Source organism: Phacochoerus africanus, chromosome 4 (genome assembly GCF_016906955.1).
Source record: "Phacochoerus africanus isolate WHEZ1 chromosome 4, ROS_Pafr_v1, whole genome shotgun sequence".
Taxonomy (NCBI): Eukaryota; Metazoa; Chordata; class Mammalia; order Artiodactyla; family Suidae; genus Phacochoerus; species Phacochoerus africanus.
In genome coordinates, this window is record NC_062547.1 from 76,086,012 (window position 1) to 76,109,066 (window position 23,055).

Genomic DNA, 23,055 nt, shown 5'->3' on the forward strand with positions numbered 1-23,055 from the left:
TCTAATCAAAGCTGTAGCCACCGGCCTACGCCAGAGCCACAGTAACGCGGGATCCAAGCCGCGTCTGCAACCTACACCACAGCTCACGGCAACGCCGGATCCTTAACCCACTCAGCAAGGGCAGGGATCGAACCTGAAACCTCATGGTTCCTAGTTGGATTCGCTAACCACTGCGCCACGACGAGAACTCCCTGATGTAATTTTAAATGTCCAACCAGCCACAGTCCAAACAGCAAAGCAGGTAAAACTAATTTCAAGGTTATATCTTCTATAACCCAAAGTGTCTGACATGCTATCATTTCAGCATGTGATCAGCATGGAGATGGTGTGCATGTTCTTTCCTTCCTACCGTCTTTGAAATCTGATGTGTATCTTGCACTCACAGATTTTTACATCTTAGAATGAGCTTCATCCCTCCTGCTCAATTTTGGACAAACCCCCCCCCCGCCCCGCCCCTGCCGTGGCTAGTGGCTGCCACACCAGATATGGCAGGTATAGGAAGGGAATGGGGGAATTTTAGAAGAAGATAATACTTCTGGAGGCATGTGAGTATAGCTTAGCATTTAGACACATTGTGGGTTATTTGGAGAGCTGCTCAAGTATCTGCTGGTTGAAAAATGTGGCTTGAGGAGTTCCCTGGTGGCTCAGTGGGTTAAGGATTTGGTGTTGTCACTGCTGTGGCTCTGGTTGCTGCTGTGGCCTGGGAACTTCCACATGCCTCGGGCATGCCTGAAAAAAAAAAAAGGAAAAAGGAAAAAGAATGAGGAAAGTCGGTTCTGGAAGGGTCCTGGGATTGTTTCAGTCCAGGGACCAGCATGGTTTATGGGCCAAATCCTCACCTGTCATCTGTTTTTATATGACCCCTGAGCTAAGAATAATAATTTCTTTTATGTTTTTAAATGGGTTAAAAAAATCAAATGAAGAATAATATGTCATGATGCATGAAAATGATACACAGTTCACATTTCAGTGTCCAGAAACAAAGACTTATTGGCAGAGACCTACGTGCATCCGTTCATGTGTTGCCCATGGCGGCTTCCCACCACATATGACATAGTGTAGCTTGCAAAGCAGAAAATATTGATTCTCTGGCCCCTTCCTGAAAAAGTCTGTCCACCCCTCTGTTCCAACATGAGTGATTTACATATGGGGAGACTGCAGTCCAGGGGTTTCACGGGTTCATAGTGATGCTGGACTTGAACTTGGGGTTTCATAGTTTTTATGGTTTCATTTAAGCACCAGTATTGGGAAAGCAAATAATACTTAACTTCTGAGAACTTGCCTCAGATGCTGCCTAGTTAGGAGCTTGTTCCCACAGCCTTCTGACTGAGCAGGGGTTAATGATATGGGAACAAATGTATGGAATGGTTATGTTTCCCATAGCATTGTACTGTACTGAGACAGAGCATTTATTTCAAGTGTCATGATACATAAGGACATGTGTCTTAGAAATAGGCTCGAGTGCGCGCTTCGGCAGCACATATACTAAAATTGGAACGATACAGAGAAGATTAGCATGGCCCCTGCGCGTAAGGATAACCTGACCCCCTTGCTGTACAGTGGGAAAATAAAAAAAAAAAAAGAAAAAAAGAAATAGGCTCGGAGTTCCTGTTGTGGTGCAGCGGAAATGAATCTGACTAGGAACCATGAGGCTGCTGGTTTGATCCCGGACCTCGCTCAGTCGTTTAAGGATCTGGTGTTGCTGTGAACTGTGGTGTAGGTCCAAGCAGACATGGCTTGGATCTGGTGTTGCTGCGGCTGTGGTGTAGGCCGGCAGCCATAGCTCTGATTAGACCCCTGGTCTGGGAAATTCCATATGCTGCGGGTGTGGCCCTAAAAAACGAAAAAGAGAAGAAAAAAAAAAAAAAAAAAAAAACAGCAGGCTCTTAGATTTGATGACCTGTTGCATCTGATAGCTCAAAAATAGGTCGCATTTTAGAACATCGATTATGGAGAGTTCCCTGGTGGCCTAGTGGTTAGGATTCATTGCTTTCACTGCTGAGGTCTGGGAACTGAGATCCCACATCAACCTGCTGCGTGCTGTAGCCACAAAATAAAATAAAATATCAATTATGCTTATTATAATGTTACTTTAAGGTGTAAAATGTAAAATTATGTATAAATATTTGTGCTCATAGCTTTTGCAAAATAAACCAAAAAAAGCATGTAAATAAAAACAAAACAGTAACAGTGAAGTAACAGTCACCCAAACGCATATTCAGACAAACCCGTTTAATGTCAGGCCATGGAAGTTTTTCAGAATGATGTTCCAAGAGTCATAGGTTGCCTGGCCAAGCTTCCCAGAGCAAGCTGGAAGAGGCCGGGTTGTCGTGAAAACGAAGACTCCCTTTCCTTGGCTGGGTACCAGGTCAGGGCTCTTCTTTAACACCTGCTGAGCTTAGAAACACTTTTCTCTTTAGGTTGAAAAACTGACAAATTAGTTCTTCCAGGTTGACTTTTAAATATTTGAGGCAGGATTGAGATGTGGAATTTTTCCTTCAAATTGCTACTTAATGAAATGCAATGTTTTGGTTTTTTGGTTTTTTTTTTTTGTCTTTTTGTCCTTTTAGGGCCACACTCGCAGCATATGGAATTTCCCAGACTAGGGGTCTAATGGGAGCTGTAGCTGCTGGCCCACGTCAGAGCCACAGACACGTGGGATCCAAGCTGCGTCTGTGACCTACACCACAGCTGTGTCTGCGACCAACACCACAGCTCACGGCAATGCTGGATCCTTAAACCACTGAGCCGGGCCAGGGATCGAACCCACAACCTCATGGTTCCCAGTTGGATTTGTTTCCTCTGCACCATGATGGGAACTCCGCAAAGTTGTTTTTGACTTGAATAATAGACAGAGGAGGTGATGGAGGAAACGGGACTGGGTGGGTTTTGTGGAGGATCTGGGCGGGCGGTTTTTATTGTTTAAAAAAACCTACTGGCTCCCCCCCACCCCCTGGCCTTGGTCTCTGTCTCTCTGTATGTCCTGTCTCTCTCTGTCTCATTGGAGGCTTCCAGGAGCTTCTCAAGGGCTGTGTAAAGAAAGTAAAAGCCCGTCTGGTGAGGTTCACAAACCTCAGATGTGTATACAGGTTTGAGGGGACGAAGGATGGGGAACCAGAGCACTGGAACCTTGGATTCCAGTCTCGGCCCCGTTTCTCATTTCCAGATCGGCAGACTCCCTGCTCGGCTGGGTCTCCGCTTGCCTGGCTGTGAGATGGGGCAGGGGATGAGCCGATACCCTCTGAGTACGACAGCCAGCACCCTGTACATCCATCATCTCTAAGAAAGATAGTGGACTGAGTTCCGAGACTTATTATTATTATTTTTTAATTACCTTTTTACTTGGGCTAATTTCGGATGTCCAGAAAAGTCTCAGGTAGTACAGAGAGCCCCGTGTACTCCTCGTCCAGCTTCTCCTGCTGTTAGCATCCTGCATTCCCGGCACCTTTGCCACCATTTTGTGGTCATAGATACCGAAGGGTGTTGGGGAGAAACGATGTCCTCCTACTGGGAGACAGATGGGTCTCATTGAAGAAATCCATGCATGGGGTGGGTGGCTGAAGTCACAGCAGAAGTGGCCCTGCCTGAGTGTTCTGGCTCAGCTTTGGATAGGAGCCACATCCTGATTGGGGGCGGGGGTCGGCTTTAAAACCCTGATGTAGAGTTTTGAGACAGGTGGCCCAAGGCTTTGAAGCAGCGCTGGTGTTCCTGCCATCCTGCCCAGTCCCTGCTTCCCAGGGCTGGTTCACAGGTCTGTGGAGCACCTGGCGGAAGCAGGGGCTTGATAGAATGCAGGCTGTCTTGTGGGGAAGTGTTTAAAAGTGAAACAGGCGCCCCTGGGAGATGTCCCTGGAGAAAGGGGCAGGAGTTCCTCCAAGAGCTGCTCCAGGACACTGAATGGGACCTTTTGTTGTGTTGAAGCCTTTTTTCAGTGGTCTCTTTACTCAGCAAACAACAGCCAGTGGTGCCAGGGGTGGGTGTACGGACCATCCCCCGAGTGTCTGCCACTGCTCAGGAGGAGGGGCCTGCTGGTCACAGTAGTTTCTGGGGATCAATAAATTAGTTCATCACACACCAGACATTGCCCCGTTTACTTCCCACTCCCCAGCTCTCTGCTCAGTGCTGTGTCAGCCTCCTAACTCACCTCCCTGCATCCACCTCTGCCCACTCTGATTTGTTTTGTTTTTTCATTGTAGTGAATTACACGTCATACCAAATTCTCCATTTTAACAGTTTTTAAGCATACAGCTCAGTAGTGTTAAGTACATTCACCTCCATTGTGCAACCATGCCCTCCATCCATCTCCTCACCTTTTCATCTTATAAATTTAAAACTGTCCCTGTTAAACACTGTCTCTCCCCCAGCCCCTGACAACCAGGAACCCACTCTCTGTGTCTGTGGATGTGTCTGTTCTGGACATTTCCCATCCATGGAATCACACACTGTGTGTCCTTTTGTGTCTGCTTCTTTCACTGAGCTTCGTGGTCTCAAGGTCGGTCCATGTTCGTATTTTCCAGTGGAATAGGGTGCCACTGTGTGACTGTTACGTCTTTGTGTGTTCCTCTATTCATGGGCCCTTGGGGTGTTCCCGCTTTTTGGCTGCAGTGACCCATGCTGCAGTGAACATTTGCGGGTAGGTTTCTGTGTGGACAGCTGTTTTTGGTTCTCCTGGGTGGACACCAGAAGTGGCATCACAGGGCCCATCATCTATTTTTAAACCTCTAAATTGTTTGTGCTTCTCTGCCTGGTGGGATTTTCATCCATTTGCTGCTTCTCTCGCAGCAGCCCTGGGGGGCTTTGGAAAGATTTGAGTTCTTCTGGCTGATTCCATTCACCAGCTCTCCATCCCCATCCTTGTCCCTTTGTGGCCAGCCTGGGGCAGCTTTCTCTGCAGGGTGGATTTATCTCCCTCCCGCCCCTGGGCCACACCCCTGCTTCCTCTCCCCTAGGACACCCTCTGCTCTCTGCTCTGACAAACCTGTTTGCTGTCAGCCCCCTACTCCCACCTCCATGGCTACCCCTTCCCACTGTGCCCGGCCTCCATCTACCCTCGGGTCCAGTGACATGCCAAACCCTTCTAGCATCCATCCATCTCTGTACCGCAGTCACCAGGGGACCTTACCCAGTTTTCTTTAGCCTGAACTTCAGTTTTTCATTGCTTGATTGGTTTTATTTATAAAAGAGGCTCCTTCCTCAAGGGCAATTGCACAGACCATGTAGAATGTATGTATAGCAGCCAGCAAGGATTAAATGGGCAGGAAAAAATGGGCTTTTTTATTCAGATAAAGGCATGGAAGAGTGAAAAAAGCAGAAGCAAGCTGTGATAGGCAGAGTGATGGCCCCAAAGATGTCCATGTCCCCATCCTGGGACCTGTGATCATGTCACCTCACATGGCAGAGGGAACTTTGCCAGTGGGGTTAAGTGAAGGTCCCTTAGATGGGGGTGACCCTGGATTCTCCAGGGGACCCAGTGTCATCACATGTCCTCATAAGAGGCGGGGGTTAGAGGCAGAGAGAGACGGGAGATGCCACGCTGCTGGCCGTGAGGATGGAGGAAGGGGCCAGGAGCCAGGGATTCTGTGCCTCCAGATGCTGGAAAAGGCAGGAACCGATTCTCTCCTGGAGCATCCAGAGGGACCAGCCACCCCCCAGGCCTGGGTTTAGCCTTGTGAAGCCAGAGTCAGACTTCTGCAGAACCGTGAGAGAGTCAATATGTGGGGTTTTAAGCCCTAAATGTGTGGCAGTTTGTTATAGCAGCTGCAGGAAACTGGTAGAGCTTAGGGAACTACCTAACAGATAAAGCTCTGTCTCCTCATAGCTTCTTACCTCCTTTCTTGCCTGTGATGTGGATCACAGTGCCTCCCCATTGTGGGCTGCATTGGACCCTAAAGTGTGGATGGAGTTTCCAACCACACACTTTCCCCTGGTGTCCATAGCTGAACCCACAATGCAGGATTCTTGCCTGGTACCTCTTGGAGACAAGCTGCTGTTATAGCTACATCAGCTGCGTTTCTTTAGAAGAGCTCTTATTCACTTAGCCCAGGGCTGACTCTTCCAAAATGTGCTAGAGTGTGGGTTCTGGGGCTAATGTGATGCTCTTCCTCCCCAGGGCTGCAGCTGCATCTTGCTCCCCTTCTCCTGCCCCAGATCAAGATTCCAGTGACTTGCTGGTCACTGTTGTCTTGCATTTAATTTTGTGCATGGTAGATCCCATCCAAGGCTGCATTGGCCCCAAGAGCAACCTCCTGGGGTGGCCCTCTGAGGTCTGTCTTTAGATAAGGAAACTAAGGCTCAGAACTGAGGAGCTGACACCCAAATGTTCATAGTGGCACTATTCACTGTAGCCAAGGCATAGAAACAGCCTAAGTGCCTAACAGCAGAGGAATGGATAAAGAAGATGTGGCACGTATCTACAGTGGAATATCAATCAGCCATAAAAAGAAAGAATGCCATTTGCAGCAACATGGATGGACCTAGAGATTCTCATATCGAGTGAAGCAAGCTAGAGAAAAACAAACGATATCACTTTTATGCAGAATCTAAAAAACAGTACAAGTCAACTTATTTACAAAACGGAAGTGGACTCACAGATATAGAAAACAAACTTATGTTTACCAAAGGGGAAAGGGGGAGGGATAAATTAGGCATTTGGGATTAACAGATACACACTACTATATATAAAATAGATAACCAACAAGGGCCAGGGAACTCTACTCAATATTTTGTAAAAACCTACAAGAGGAAAGAATCTGGGAAGTTGCTATCGTGGCTCAGTGGGTTACAAACCTGACTAGTATCCATGAGGATGCGGGTTCAGTCCCTGGCCTTGCTCAGTGGGTTAAGGATCTGGCGTTGCCGTGAGCTGTGGTATAGGTTGCGGATGTGGCTCAGATCCCCAGTTGTTGTGGCTATGGTATAGGCCAGTGGCTGTAGCTCTGATTTGACCCCTAGCCTGGGAACTTCCATATGCTGCAGGTGCAGCCCTAAAAAAAAAAGAGAGAGAGAAAAGAATCAGAAAACACACACACACACACACACACACATAACCAAATCACCTTGCTGTACACCTGAAACTAACACAATGGTAAATCAACTATACCTTAATTAAAAACAACAACTGGGGTGCTGAACCAGGAGGGACACCACCCCTGGGCTGTACCACCTTACAGCTCTTCCACAAGACAAAGCTGACTATACTGCCTGTGTTGTTGTTGGTTTTTTTTTTTTGTCTTTTTGCCATTTCTTGGGCTGCTCCCACAGTATTTGGAGATTCCCAGGCTAGGGGTCGAATCAGAGCTGTAGCCACTGGCCTATGCCAGAGCCACAGCAACTCGGGATCCGAGCTGCATCTGCAGCCTACACCACAGCTCATGGCAATGCCAGATCCTCAACCCACTGAGCAAGGCCAGGGATCGAACCCACAGCCTCATGGTTCCCAGTTGGATTCACCAACCACTGAGCCACGACGGGAACTCCAACACTGCCTGTGTTTTGCACGGGCTTTTTTGTCTAAGTGACAGAACCAGCCACAGAGTTGGGTGTGCAAGACCAGCTTTGAGGCACTGGTCTCTTAGCATTAAAAACTGTGGTCTCATATCAAAGGATGCTCCATGTTATTAGCCCTCAGAGAAATGCAAATCAAAACCACAGACACCCCTTCATAAGGGCTAGAATAAAGACACACGATAACAAGTATTGGCAAGGGTATGAAGAGGGTAGAACCTCCATGTCCTGTGTGTGGGAGTGGAAAACGGTCAGCTGATTGGAAAATAGTCTGGCAGCTCTTCAAAAGGTCAAACATAGAGTTTCCTCCCCTCCCACCCTTTTTAAAGGCTGCACCTGCGGCATATGGAGATTCCCAGGCTAGGGCTTGAATTGGAGCTGTGGCTGCCGGCCTACACCACAGCCACTGCAATGTGGGATCTGAGCCACATCTTCGACCTATGCTGTAACTTGTAGCAATGCTGGATCCTTGACCCACTGAGCAAGGCCAGGGATCGAACCTGTATCCTCATGGATACTAGTAAGGTTCTTAACCTGCTGAACCACAGCAGTAACTCTAGACTTTCCATGTGACTCAGCGATTCCACTCCTGGGTGTCTGCCCAAGAGAAATGAGAGTATACATCCACACCAAACTCTGAAAACTAATGTTCACAGCAGCGTGACTCACGACGGCTAAAAGGTGGAAACCACCCAAATGTCATTTCATCCAACAAATCAAGCAAATAAACAAAACTGACCCCTCTACACATGGGAGCATCACTCAGCCACGAAAAGGAGAGAAGCACTGACACTCGCTACCATGTGGATGGACCCTGAGACCGTGATGCTCAGTGAGAGGAGCAGACACAGGACCCAGTGATCCCACGGTTGGGAAATGTCCAGAACAGGCACATCCACAGAGACAGAGAGTGGGTTCCTGGTTGTCAGGAGCTGGGGAGGGGGGAATGAGGAGTGACTGCTGATGGGGAGAGGGTTTCATTTTGGGGTGATGGAAAGTTCTGGAACTAGATAGTGCTGATGCTTGCACAACTCTGTGACTTTATTAAATACCATTGAATCATACACTTTAAAAGGATTAAAACTGTGAATTTTATATTGTGTTTATTTTACAAGACCCCCCACCTTTCCTGGTCTAAGTAGTTGCATTTTAGGACATTCGACCACTGGCAGTCCTTGACGGGCTGCAGGGGATGCCCATCTCTGGCTCAGGTCAAGCCTGTGTAGCTATGATCTTTGACACGTTCTCGTTTTAAGCCCTGTCCTTGAGAGTCTGGCACAAGGGCGTGAATTTTTCTGCGTCTGGGGCTATTGAGCTGTCACACCTTGGACGTGGGTCTTGCCAGCCCTGGGCCTTAACCGGCCATGCCTGTAACTCAGAAGGAAGGACCAAAAGCAGCAAGTGAGGTGAGACTCTGGGGTTGTTGTAGGTTCTGTCCCCCTTTGTGGAAGGGAGCCCTAGAGTGATAAGATGTGGAGGAGGTGAAAGGTCTAGGATCATGAGACTTTCTGGAGCCTTCGGGAGCCTTGTGGACTTAGAGGGCATTGTGGCATGGTGAGACTTTGGGGTTGGAATGATTGCTTGGCCTCTGGATGACTTTTCCCTGTAGGATTTTTGGGCAAAACACTGGATTTGTCTGTTTCTGTTTCTGTCATTGTGACAAAATGGGATAGGAATCCTGGTCCAGGATCGTCCTCAGGGTTGAGATGGTGCACAAGGCGCTAACCTGGGTGAGGGGTAGACAAGTTATTAGTGCGATTGTGGTGATCACTGTTAATAGTATTGTTGATGTTACATTGCAGCTGATGTAAGTACCGCGGTATACATTAATGCAAATATTTTTTTCCCGCACTGGCTGCCACCACAGCCACAGGCCAACGTGAGGAAGAGTCTAGGCCTGTTCTTGGGGCCTTGGAAGGGTTTCAGTTGCGGTGGGTGTGGTCCGACCCTGAAGGCCACTCCTGACCCTGGGAGCCGAGGCTGGACGAGTTGGAGGTGAAGTTGGGAAGTGATGCTGCGCCCTGCCCCAGGGCTGCATCCCCCCGTCTGACCGCTCATCTGTGTTGTAGACACAGGCACGTCCCAGGTCAGGCCCCTGGTGGGAGCAGAGTGAGGACTTGGTCTTGGTTCCCGCGGCCCTGCCCCCACAGCAGGTGACTATCCCATGACCCTAGCGGGCCAGGCTGAGGAGGACCTGGGAAGACAGCTTGCCAGGGGGTGGCGGTATCATCCCTGGATGGTCATGTTATGTGGTTCCCCCTCTGTCACATCTTGGGCTCTGTGCCCAAGCCTGGCCACAGAGAGCATGTGCCCGGGGGTCGCTGTATGTCCTCCTTCGATGTGTGTCACTGGGACCATGGTGGCATCCACTTGCACCCCTCCCAGCTCAGGGCCACACAGATGGGACAGGAAACTGTCAGTCATTTTCCAAAGGCTGCCACTGACCTCTGCCCAGAGGCCTGGTGATCAGAAGCGGGTGGCTAGAGAATTAGAGATTTTTGGTTGGGGCAAGAGGGGGCTTATGGTGTCACGGGGATGGACTTGTCCTTTGAGTCAAAGGGACATTCACACTCATGTCTGGAGAAGGATGGTGGCACACAAGCCATGCTAGGTCACTGCTAGGGTGGCATCTAGTTACCCCACTCTGCCCAGGAATTGCTGGTGGAATATCTGTGCCATGGACTGTCCCTGCCTTGGAGATAGGGGCAGTCTGTGACCTAAACACAGAGGCTGTGCAGGGCTGAGTATTGACCCCAAATCAGGGGAGCAGCACAAGGGGCCTTGCTGGGGGGCCTTCTCTGCACCCCACTCCCTAGAAAAATGGAAAAGGGCAGAAGGATTCACCGAGTTCCTGCCATGTGCCAGAAGCCATTGAGCCACCCAAGTTGAGTTAGCCCTTAACCCAGGACAACCCCCCACAGAGAATGACCCGGCCCATGTACAGTGCTGAGGGGGAGACCTTGCCTTAAACATTTGAGGTGGATGTCATTGTTCCTGGTTTACAGCAGTTGTGGAGTTCCCATCGTGGCTCAGTGAAAATGTATCTGGCTGGCATCCATGAGGATGCAGGTTCGATCCCTGGCCTTGCTCAGTGGGTTAAGGATCCGGTGTTGCCATGAGCTGTGGTTGTGGGTGGCAGACGCATTTCGGATCTGGTGATGCTGTGGCTGTGTCTGGGACAGTTGCAGCTCCGATTCAAACCCTAGCCTGGGAACCTCCATATGCTGAGGGTGAGGCCCTAAAAAGACAAAAGGCAAAAAGAAAAACAAACCCAAAAACAGCAGTCGTAAAACCTGCGGGGAGGTTGTACAATGAGTCCATGATGACCCCACTTGTCCATTGACACCCAGTGCACTGCAAAGCCCTTTTTAGCCTCCCACCCAGCCTCCCTCCTCTGTTTCCTCACCTTTCAAATGGAGAAATACAAGAACTCAATATCAAACTTCAGGTGATGACAAAATGAGATAAACTGCAAGAGCTGCGCACAGTTACCTGCTCTCCCAGGTTTTCATCCTCATTGTTCTCTCGCAGGTGCGATCCCCGCTGACTGCACGCCTCACCTTCCACTCTGGACCTTCTCCTCCAGGCTTATTGCTTATAAGGCAGGGTTCCCCCATGGCCCTGCTGACACAGTGGTCATCCTCTGTGGGGGGGCATCCTAGGCATTGTAGGGGATGGAGCAGCATCCCTGGGCCTACCCACTCGATGCCAGGAGTCCCCTAGTTGTGATGACCACAGATGTCCCCAGACACTATCCCTGGGTAGGGGGCATAATTGCCCCTTAATCGTATGTAATGAGATTAAAGCCAAAGATAACGTGTTTGGAATTGTGGCTGCTCTGTGATGTCTGTTGACATATCAGAGTGAAGCTCGAAGCTCCACCCTGCCTCAGCACTTCTTGGAATGTTCTCTCTCCAAATGATGTTTCCCAAACCATCTTCCCTAGAAAAATTCTTGGTAGCAGGTATGGAAATGTAATTAAATGGCCGTTTTCCTCTGCGGGGACGACACAGATTTGGGTCTGTAATAAAGACAGATGCGTCCCTCCAGCCCTGAGGGCCAGGCTGGGCAGCTCTCTCAGCCTCAGCATTGCTGTCATCGGGCGGCTCTGGAGCCAGGTCGTCCTCTGTGGGGCCATCCTGGGCGCTGTGGGGTGTGGAGCAGCATCTCTGGCCCCACCCACTTGATGCCTCAGTCATGACAACCACGGATGTCCCCAGACATTGGCCAGTTTCCCCTGGGGGCAAAATTATTTCTCTTCTCCCATTGAGAACCCCCCAAGCAATATATGTGAATGGAAGTTTTTCATGTGTTTTTCTTTTTCCTTTTTTTCCTTTTGGCCATGCCCATGGCATGTGGAGGTTCCCCTGGCCAGGGATGGAACCCACATCACCGCTGTGACCCGAGCTGCTGCAGTGGCAATGCCAGATCCTTAACCTGCTAGGCCACCAGTGAACTCCTTTCCTATGTTTTTCTTGGTATCCTATAGGACCCTGGGGAAATGTTTCCCAGCAGTTCTCTGTGGGTCAAGGTCCACACGTGAACCAGTTTAGGTCATGGCTGTCCTTCAGAGCTGTGCCCAGGAGGGGCCACGCAAGCTGGTATTTGTGGTCTCTCAACAGCCTGGTTTGGTAAATAATGTTCCCTGCCTCTTTAGCCCTGAGCGACCTCTTTTTCTCCTTGTTCGCCTGCATTTTCTGGTCTTCCCAGTAACGGGCTTTCAATGGATAACACTGAACTTGGCCGTAGCATTCTCTCTCCCAGTCTTCCCTGAGCCTGGATGTTTCATAAAAGCCAGACTCCTCTTTTCTGTGATGGTTCGGGGGTTTAACAAGACCCGCTCTGTGGTGGAGAGACCCTTTAGTTCCACTGTGCTTCTGTCTCTGAGAATGTGATCTGTTTCTGTTCATTTATGAATATCACCAACTGTTAGGGTGGTTGGCACAGTTGGAATATGTTTGAAGAATATAAAGCAGTTGCAACCCCATAGAATGTTCCATGTGTTAAAACATTGCCAGTTCCAAGTGTGTAAAAATCTGGACTTCTGTCTATTCTAGTCTCAGCTAGAGGAGGAGGCGTTATGGCAGTTCTGTTTTAAGAAAAGTAGTACGATATATATATGTAACATATAGCATTGTTTTCTGAATCAGGTTTTCTTTTTGGTGACACACAGCAGCACAGATTTTGTCCAGCTTGATAATGCAGAAACACTGCCTGATGTAGTATATGCTATTAAGTGTGAAAATCTGATTATGATTGTCAGCTAAGAGCATTTCTATTTTGTTCCACCACCCCTAGATGTCACGTTGAAGCAAGTGCCGTCCCCATTTTCAAACAGTCACCTTGGAGGACCTTGTCCTTGGAGTATTGCTCGGTGGTGATTGCCTTCAAGAGCAGGCTGCACTGCTTTTGTGTATTTCAAATACATTTCAGATTTTTTTCTTTAGAGGATTTGAATTTGGAAACAGTCTGTATTAATCTGCTAATGCTGCATAACAAATCACCACAAACTTAGTGGCTTGAAACCACACACGTTTATTGTCTCACAGTTTCTGTGGATCAGGAATCCAGGAGCAGCTGAGCTGGATTTTCTGCACAGGGTTTCTCCATTGCAATCAAATTGTCGGTCTGGGCTGCAATCTTATCTCAGCTGGGGAAAGATCACTTCCAAGCTCACATGTGACTGTTGGCATGGTTTAGTTTCTTGTTGGCCATTGGCTGGAGGCCATTGTCAGTGTTTTGGCTCTTGGCCACTGAGCCTCCCTGGCATGGAAACCTGCTTCATCATAGCAGCTTCATCATAGCAGCATCCTGCTAGCAAGATGGAAGTTACACTTTCACATAAGATAGTCACAGAAATAACATCCCATCCCTCTGCTGTATTCTAGTGGTTAGAAGCAAGTCACAGGTCCTGCTCACACTCAGCAGGAGGCATTGGTACAAGGCATGAGTACCAGGAGTTGGGGGTCACTGGGGGACCATATTAGAGTGCCCTCTACCTGGCCAGAGCTCATTCAAGGGTGAATAAGGTGGAGGGTCCAAGAGGAACAGAGGTGATCTGGGTTGAGTGGGAAATACTACTATTGCCAAGACACAGGACTGTATTTCTTAGGTATGACTTTTGCTTTGTCTTTGAATGTGATTTCCGTGAATGCATCCAGAAATGTCATGAGATGGCATATTGCTTTGAAATAGTTTCTCAAGGTGACTGAAGAGAAGGATGCCTACTTAGTTCTGTCATGGTGGTTAATCACTCAGCTGCTTGCCCCAGATCATCCCATGTGTTAATGGAGAATCAGGGACCAGCCTTTGTGTGTTTGGAGGGGGACTTAGGATGGGGTGAGAGGGAGAGAGGCATTCTTGGAGTACTTACTCCTGGATTTGGAGTCTTTCAGGTGTGAGCTGTATCCAGGTTGTGCCACTCACCAGCTCTGTGACTCTGGCAAGTCACTTAACCTCTCTGAACCTCCATCTTCTCATCAGCAAAACGGGGATGTATGGGTGTTTTAGGAATGACACATTGACACCGTAATACATGCAATGTGGTGTCCTAGATGGGATCCTGGAACAGAACAGAGACATTAGTGGAAGTCTTACTGATTGATTGGTTGTTTGCCTCATAGCCCTTTCTCAGAGATTTCTTTTTTTTTTCTTTTTTCTTTTTTTGTTAATGTGGTGTATCGCACTGATGGATTTGTGGATGTTGAAGAACCCTTGCATCCCTGGGATAAATCCCACTTGATCATGATGTACAATCCTTTTAATGTACTGTTGGATGCGGTTTGCTAGTATTTTGTTGAGGATTTTTGCATCAATGTTCATCAGTGAAATAGGCCTGTAGTTTTCTTTTTTTGTGGTATCTTTGTCTGGTTTTGGTATCAGGGTGATGGTGGCCTCATAGAATGAGGTTGGGATTATCCCTTCCTCTGCAATTTTTTGAAATAGTTTCAGAAGGATAAGTGTTAGCTCGTCTCTAAATGTGTGATAGAATTCACCTGTGAAGCCATCTGGTCCTGGACTTTTGATTGTTGGAAGTTTTTTTTTTTTTTTTTGTCTTTTGTCTTTTTGTTGTTGTTGTTGTTGTTGCTATTTCTTGGGCCGCTCCCGCGGCATATGGAGGTTCCCAGGCTAGGGGTCGAATCAGAGCTGTAGCCACCGGCCTACGCCAGAGCCACAGCAATGCGGGATCCGAGCCGCGTCTGCAACCTACACCACAGCTCACGGCAACGCCGGATCGTTAACCCACTGAGCAAGGGCAGGGACCGAACCCGCAACCTCATGGTTCCTAGTCGGATTCGTTAACCACTGCGCCACGACGGGAACTCCTGATTGTTGGAAGTTTTTTAATCATAGTTTCAATTTCAGTTCTTGGGATGGGTCCATTCATCTTTTCTATTTCATCTTGGTTTAGTCTGGGAAGATCATACTTTTCTAAGAATTTGTCCATTTCTTCTAGGTTTTCCGTTTTATTGGCGTATAGTTGCATATAGTAATCTCTTATGATCCTTTGTATTTCTGTGATGTCCATTGTTACTTTTCCTTTTTCATTTCTAATTTTATTGATTTGAGTCCTCTATCTTTTTTGCTTGATAAGTCTGGCTGAGTTTATCAATTTTGTTGATGTTTTCAAAGAACCAGCTTTTCGTTTCATTGATCTTTTCTATGGTTTTCTTTGTTTCTACTTCATTGATTTCTGCTCTGATCTTTATGATTTCTTTCCTTCTACTGACTTTAGGTCTTGTTTGTTCTTCTCTCTCAAGCTGCTTTAGATGTAAAGTTAGCTTGTTTATTTGAGCTTTTTCTTGTTTCCTGAGGTGGGCTTGTATTGCTATAAACTTTCCTCTTAGAACGGCTTTTGCTGCATCCCATAGGTTGTTTGGAATGTTGTATCTTTGTTGTCATTTGCTTCTAGGTATTTTTTAATTTCCTCTTTGATTTCTTCAGTGATCCATTGGTTGTTTAGTAGCATGTTGTTTCGTCTCCATGTGTTTGTGTTTTTTGCAGATTTTTTCTTGTTGTTGATTTCCTGTCGTATAGCATTGTGGTTGGAAAAGATGCTTGATATGATTTCAATTTTCTTTTTTTTTTCCTCAGATAAGCCTTTATTAATTTCCATGGGTAGGTCAATTTCCCTGACTATATTCTCTCACATCATCATGCACCTCATTTTTAGGGCCCTTAGTGTGTATCACAATTATATTTATTTATTTATTTATTTATTTTTAATTTTTTTTCCTGCTGTACAGCATGGGGATCAAGTTACTCTTACATGTATACATTTTTTCCCCCACCCTTTGTTCTGTTGCAATAAGAGTATCTAGACATAGTTCTCAAGTATCTACTCAGCTGGATCTCCTTGTAAATCTATTCTAAGTTGTATCTGATAACCCCAAGCTCCCGATCCCTCCCACTCCCTCCCTCTCCCATCGGGCAGCCACAAGTCTATTCTCCAAGTCCATGATTTTCTTTTCTGTGGAGATGTTCATTTGTGCTGTATATTATATTCCAGTTATAAATGATATAATACGGTATTTGTCTTTGTCTTTCAATTTTCTTAAAGTTACCAAGGTTGGATTTGTAGCCCAAGATATGATCAATCTTAGAGAATGTTCCATGTGCACTTGGGAACAATGTGTATTCTGTTGCTTTTGGATGGAATGTCCTATAAATATCTATTAAGTCCATCTGGTTTAATGCATCATTCAGGGCCTGTGTTTCCTTATTGATTTTCTGTCTGGTTGATCTGTCCATTGCTGTAAGTGGGGTGTTAAAGTCCCCCACTATTATTGTGTTATTGTTGATTTATCCTTTTAAGGTTGTAAGCAGTTGCCTTATATATTGTGGTGAACCTATGTTGGGTGCATAGATATTTAAAATTGTTATATCATCTTCTTGGATGGATCCTTTGATCACTATGTAATGACCTTCTTTGTCCCTTAAAATATTCTTCATTTTAAAGTCTATTTTGTCTGATATGAGTATTGCTACTCCAGCTTTCTTTTGATCCCAGTTTGCATGAAATATTTTCTTCCATCCTCTCACTTTCAATTTGTATGTGTCCCTAGAAGTGAAGTGGGTCTCTTGAAGGCAGCATATATATGGGTCTTGTAGAGATTTCTTTAAATTGTATTTTCTGTACATCTGGGTTTCTCAACCTAGGCACTATTGACATTTTGGGCTGGGTAATTCCTTAATATCATCAAACCTACAGTTAGTAGAACTAATTTTTTTTTTCTTTTTAGGGCCGCACTTGCAGCATATGGAGGTTCCCAGGCTAGGGGTCTAATCAGAGCTACAGCTGCCGGCCTACACCACAGCCACAGCAATGGTGGATCCTTAACCCACTGAGCAAGGCCAGGGATCGAACCCACAACCTTATGGTTCCTAGTTGGATTTGTTTCTATTGTGCCATGATGGGAACTCCTAGTAGAACTAATTTTTTGAATTGTGAAAGTACTATGCTCATGGTAAATAAAACGTCAAATTATATATAAGGGCATAAAACAAAGAATAACCCTGAGCCCTGCACCTCAGTTCTACTCACCATTGTAACTGTTAACAGCTTTGGTGTTTTCTTCTAGAATTTTTTTTTTTTTTGCATATGCAAGCACATATTCAAATATGTCTGTCTGTCTTTCTTTTTCTTTCTTTTTTTCTCTCTCTCTTTCTCTCTCTCTTGATCTCTCTTTCTCTCTTTCTTCTCTCTCTCTCTTTCTTTCTTTCCTCTCTCTTTCTCTCTCTCTCTCTTTCTTTCTTCTCTCTCTTTCTCTCTTTCTCTCTTCTCTCTCTCTTTTTCTCTCTTTCTCTCTTTCTTTCTTTTCTTTCGGCTTTTTTTTAGTTCCCAGGCTAGGAGTTAAATTGTAGCCACAGCTGCCTACACCACAGCTACAGCAACTCGGGATCCAAGCCATGACTGTTACCTATGCTGTCCTGGGCACTGTGGAGCAGCATCCCTGACCTCCATCCACTTGATCAGTGCTGGGAGCCCCCTCACAGTGTCTCCACACATCACTGTTTCCCTGTGGGAACCATTTGGTTACACTGGGTCTCCCTGTTTATGAGCTTTGCAGTTAAGGCCGAATTTGAATTCTTCCTTTTCCTCTTGCTGGCTTTGGACAGTATTTTATGTTATGTCTAGCCTTTTTTTTCTTTTTTTGAAACAGGTTTTTTCCTTTCCTGAACTAGGGAGTGGTTCCTGACCTTGCAGCTCTGTTGGCCTCAAGGTCCCCTAGGGCCTCAGTTCAGAGCTGGGCAACTTGATCACAATTCCTGCTCAGGAGTAGTGTCCATAGACATGGTTTTAAGGCTTTTCTTGGCTTGGAGGCTGCAGGGGGCCAGGGGCCTCTATGCCCCTCTGTACCTTGAAGGACTGTGCTTGTGCGCCCCAGAGGACTCTCCACTTCTTTTTTTGTTTGTTTTTTGGGGGGCCACACCCACGGCATATGGAGGTTCCCAGGCTAGGGGTCGAATCGTAGCTGTAGCTGCCAGCCTACACCACAGCCACAGAGACATGGGATCCGAGCCATGTCTGTGACCTACACCACAGCTCATGGCAACGCCGGATCCTTAACCCTCTGTGCAAGGCCAGGGATTGAACCGCATCCTCATGGATGCTAGTCAGGTTTGTTAACCACTGAGCCACAACAGGAACTCCAGGGCTCCCCACCTTCTAATTATTGCTCTCCAACTCTGGTTCTGGTGCTTTATAGGTTAATGCTGTCCAAATGCCTGGGAGCTTAACCAACCTAGTGGTTTTTTAATTTCTAAAAAAAATGATGAGAGCTATATACTTATATTTATTTGATGGCCACTTTTAATTTTTTTTTTTGTCTTTTGTCTGTTTTAGGGCTACACCCACAGCATATGGTTGTTCCCAGGCTAGGGGTCGAATCAGGGCTATAGCTGCCAGCCTATGCCACAGCCACAGCCACACCAGATCTGAGCCACATCTGCGACCTACACCACAGCTCATGGCAATGCCAGATCCTTAACCCACTAAGCGAGGCCAGGGATCGAACCAGTAACCTCATGGTTCCTAGTTGGATTCATTTCTGCTGCGCCACGATGGGAACTCCGGTCACTTTTAATTTTTATGTAATTTTTTTTTTGGCTGCACCTGCAGCATGTGGACGTTCCCGGGCCAGGGATCAAACCTGTACCACAGCAGGAACCCAAGTCACAACAGTGATGACACTGGATCCTTAACCCACTGAACCTTCAGGGAACTCCTGGAGGTCACTTGATTATAAGCCCCTTGAGTTTGGAAGATGTATTTATAAGGCAGTTGTGAGCATCCTCTTAAGTATTATGCAGTTAGCCTTGTTTCTGCTGGACAAACCTTTTTTTAAACCCAGGGTTTTAAACTTTGAATTGTTGCCAGTGTTTAAAAATTAGGAGCTTTCATGATTAAAAAAAACAAAAAACCAACCTCTCAGCTTCTCAGGACACTTGGAAGAACTTTTGACATTGGACCACTTCCCATGTGGTGATAGCTGGGCTGGGAGCAGTGCCTCCTTCCAAACGGCCAGGTGTCACTCTCCAGGGGCCCACGATGCCGTCATCCACTTGCCTGCCTCAAACTCATGACCCTGGGACGGGCACAGAGCTGAGCATGCCCCCTCCTCAGCCCTTGAGAGGGAATGTTCCCAAGCGAGCTGGTTCCTAGCACACAGCCCTCCAGGAGGCGGCTGGAAATCAGAGGAGTGTGGCGGGTTGCCGGTTACCCAGGAGCACAGTCAGTCAGCGTGAAGGACGTGGCTTGAGGCAAGCACATGTTGGGCAGGAGAGCTGGGGGGTGGGGCGAGGCCAGGAGGGCAGGAGAGACGGGAGAGACGGCCAAAGAGGTGGTGCTGAGGGCGAAATTGTGTCCCCCCAAAGTTATGTTCTGGTCCCAACCCGCAGTGCCTGGGCATTGGACCTCATTTGGAATTAGGATGTGTGTAGGTGTGATTAGTTAAAATGAGCCATGCCTGATTTCAGGGGGCTTGACATCCAGTGGATGGTGTCCTTATAGGATGGCCACGTGGAGTTCCCTGATGGCTCAGTGGGTTAAGGGTCTGGTGTTGTCACTGCTGTGGCTCGGCTCACTATTGTGGCCTGGGTTTGATTCCCTGGCCCAGGAACTTCTGCATGCCACAGGCGTGGCCAAAAAAGAAAAGAAAAAGGCATGTGGAGACTGAGACGCAACAGAGAAGGCAGTATGATGATGGAGGCAGAGAGTGGGGTGATGTGCCTGTGTCAGCAGGCCAGGAACTTACGAGAGCAACCCCAGAAGCTGCGAGAGTATCAGACAGCCCTTCCCTCATGGCCTGTGAAGGAACCAACCAGCCCTGCGGACACCTTGATCTTGGGCCTCTGGCCTCCAGACCTGGGAGAGGATCTGTTTCTGTCTGGGGATCCGGCCACCCCAGGAAATGCACACAGTTGGTGTGGGTCAGTTCATGCAGTAAACAAGGTTTGGAAAACAAAACAGGAACCCCCGGCAAACCACACCTTTGGGTCTTGTTGGGTGGGAACACTCAGAGGCATCTGGGTTGTTCCTGCCTGACTTTTAGTTTCATTGCATCATCACCCTAGTTTGGCCTCTGTTTGACCAGTAGAGTCCAGCACTTGCTGCCAAGGCATTACTTTTACAGAGCAGGTAGTTTCCATATTTGCCACTGGGCAAAGTCTGGGGAAATTTTTCATTGTCATGAGTGGGGGCGGGGGGCTCTTTCTTAGCATCAAGCAGGTAGGGGCAGGGATGCTGCTCCACCGCCCACAGCACCCAGGGATACCCCTCACCCCCAACAGAGAATGATCTGGGTCTGAATGTCGACAGTGCCAAAGGGAAGATCCTGTGTTGGTTATTTGGAAAAACGATTGAGTTAGGTCTCTAGCTCATACTAGACACCAGAATAAATTTCTGCTGGTCAGATCGTGTAGACCAGGTTGGCCCCCAGCTCTGAGTCACCTCCCTTCCCTCCCACTCAGGTGTGTGCAGCATCCTAGGACCTCAGGGGTCAGATGGTTGTGGAGCACAGTCATCTCAGGTCTGTGCAATCCCTAACCCTGGGGACTCACTTGGGTGATTCTGCCCCCATAGGACACTGAGCCATGTCTTGGGACATCTGTGGTCGTCAAGACTGGGGGTGCTCCTGGCACCACACCAAGTGCGTCGGGGACAGGGAGGCTGCTCCTCTCCAGAGAGTGACCTGGCCCCAAGTGTCCACAGTGCTGATGAGAAAGCCCGGACGAAGGTGACCTTTAGATGAAAGCATGTTCCGTGGGTCTCAGCACCAGAAGGCAAAACTGTGCCCAGGCAGCTGGAGCAGCGGTGCCTGTCCTTACTCAGCACGTTTTACCCTCCCGAGGCTGCAGGGCTGACCTTGTAGGGTCGGGGAACGTGGTTCCCCCAAACACCAGGGCTCAGAGCAGAGGCCTGCTCCGTCCCACGTGAGAGCTGGCGGAGATGACAGTGCAGCCCATGCACCTGGGTCTCAAAGGCAGACTACACACCAGCCCCCAGTCACCCCCACAGTCCCGCATACCTCCTGGGGTGCTCCTGGGGCGCTCCTGGGGCCTGGGCCAGGGTGGGGCTGGCCAGTGGGAATAGGCGGCCTCTTTGGCCAGGGCCAGGCAGAACCAGCCCAGATTCCTTCTACTCCAGGGGAGCCTGCCTCTGCTGTCTCCATTCCTTCAACAGAATATTCAGGGAGCACTTAGAGCCTGAAAAGAAAACGCTGCAAGGCCTTGAGGCGGTGATGGAGGATCTCTGTGAGGCCTTGTAAACTCAAGGAAGGGCCAGAGGGTAAACATTTTCACCTCTCCCAGGCTGGCTGCCCTTGGGGGGCACGAATTTCCAGTAAGTAGGTGAATGGGCATGGCTGTGTTTCAACAGAACTTTATTTACAAACCCAAAGGGCTGCCTGATTTGGCCTGCAGGCAAGGTGCAGAGGCCCCTTTTTATTAAAAGTGGTATTCCAGGGAGTTCCTTGGTGATCTAGTGGACAGGACTTGGCGCTTTCACTGCTGCAGCTTGGGTTCAGTCCCTTGTCTGGGAACTGAGATCCCATATCAAGCTGCTTACTCTGGCCAAAAACACCCCAAAAACATTCAAAGCTGTTTGGAGTTCCCTGGTGGTACAGTGGGTTAAGGATCTGGTGTTGTCACTTCTGTGGCTCGGGTTTGATCCCTGCTCTAGGAACTTCCATATGCCATAGATGAGGCCACAAAAAAAAAGTGGTATTCCACAGTCTTGATGACCCGCCTCTCTGAGGCTTCCTCCTGGCTTTGTCACCTCTCCCAGCCTCAGTGCCCCATCTATAGAATGAGGGTAATTACATTCCTGTGAGCTGTGTGTACATTGCTAGCTTTTGTAGGACAAAAAGCATCTGGGATGCTCTGCCCCAGGGGACACTGGGGACATCAGAGGTCATCACTCTCAATGGTGCTACTGGCATCAGTAGGGCGGGGGCCAGGGATGTCACCCTACACCCTGTAGCGCCCAGGAAGGCCCCCCACGAAGAATGGTCAAAGGGGGGACTGCGGTGTAGATGAAAGTGTCCAATAAGTTAACTGCATCATACCCGCTGTTTTTGGACCTCGGCTTCACCCCTATTTTCTAGAACTCTCCATCCTCCAAACCCTTGCCTGCCCCCAGGCTCAGGTGCTGGCTGCACACTCAGTGGGCGTGGCTTGAGTGCTGCCTGGGCATCACGGCCTCCCGAGTGCATGTACCACATTGCCCGGATCTGCCTGGGATGTTCCAGAAGTTTCTTCCACCAGCAGCCCCTGCATCAGGGTCTACCATGGCTATTGCAGGAGCCACCCAGCCACCTGTCTTTTCTCCCCCTCCTCATTCCTTTCCCGGGAGCAAACTTCCTCCGCTGATTAGCATATCCTGTTTTTAGCGTCTTTCTTTTCTGGGCTTTATATAACCCTGTCATTATGGGATGCTGTCACAGGAACTTAATGTTCCCTCAATCACATTTCTAAGCCTTCTCCCGCATAAGTAGCTAATTGTCGTCACTCCCTTCTTCCCCTTTTCTTTTTAAATGAACTTTCATTTTAGAGTCTTAGATGCACAGGAAAATTGAGAAGACAGTGCAGAGAGTTCCCAGGTACCGCCCGCTCCCCCTGTTCTTAACATCATGCCTCAGTCTGGTGCATTTGTCCCAATTAAGAAATCATTATAAACTACAGCCCATGCTTCATTTGGATTTCTTTCATCTTTGCCTGGCGCCCTTTTTCAGTCCCAGGACCCCTGCAGCCTCCACAGGACATCGAGTCACATTCCTAGAGGCGTCCTCAAGCCCTCCGTTCACAGAAGGCATTGCTCACTTTGGTGATGGACAGATTGCTCAGGGACATTCCCGGTGGTGACTTTGCAAGTGGTAAACTGCCCTGTCTAGGATAGTAAGAAAATTTTGCTCAGCAGGTCAAGATATTGGGATGCCTTTTGCAGCCCATGTTGTTAAAGAGGAGGTATTTGTTAACAGAAGGTGGCTGGTGGATTTTTCCAGGGGATGGGGAAGGGCAGCCTCTTCCCTGAATCTAAGCTTAAGAAGCGAT

At 48.1% G+C, this 23,055-nt stretch overlaps 1 protein-coding gene and 1 pseudogene across 2 annotated transcripts in view; both read left to right on the top strand.

Moving 5' to 3' along the window:
• The window catches only part of GNG7 (G protein subunit gamma 7), a 151,846-nt gene that overhangs the window by 7,432 nt on the left and 121,359 nt on the right, over nt 1-23,055 (top strand). The window lies entirely within an intron of this gene.
• LOC125126558 (uncharacterized) lies at nt 1,462-1,540 on the top strand (annotated as a pseudogene).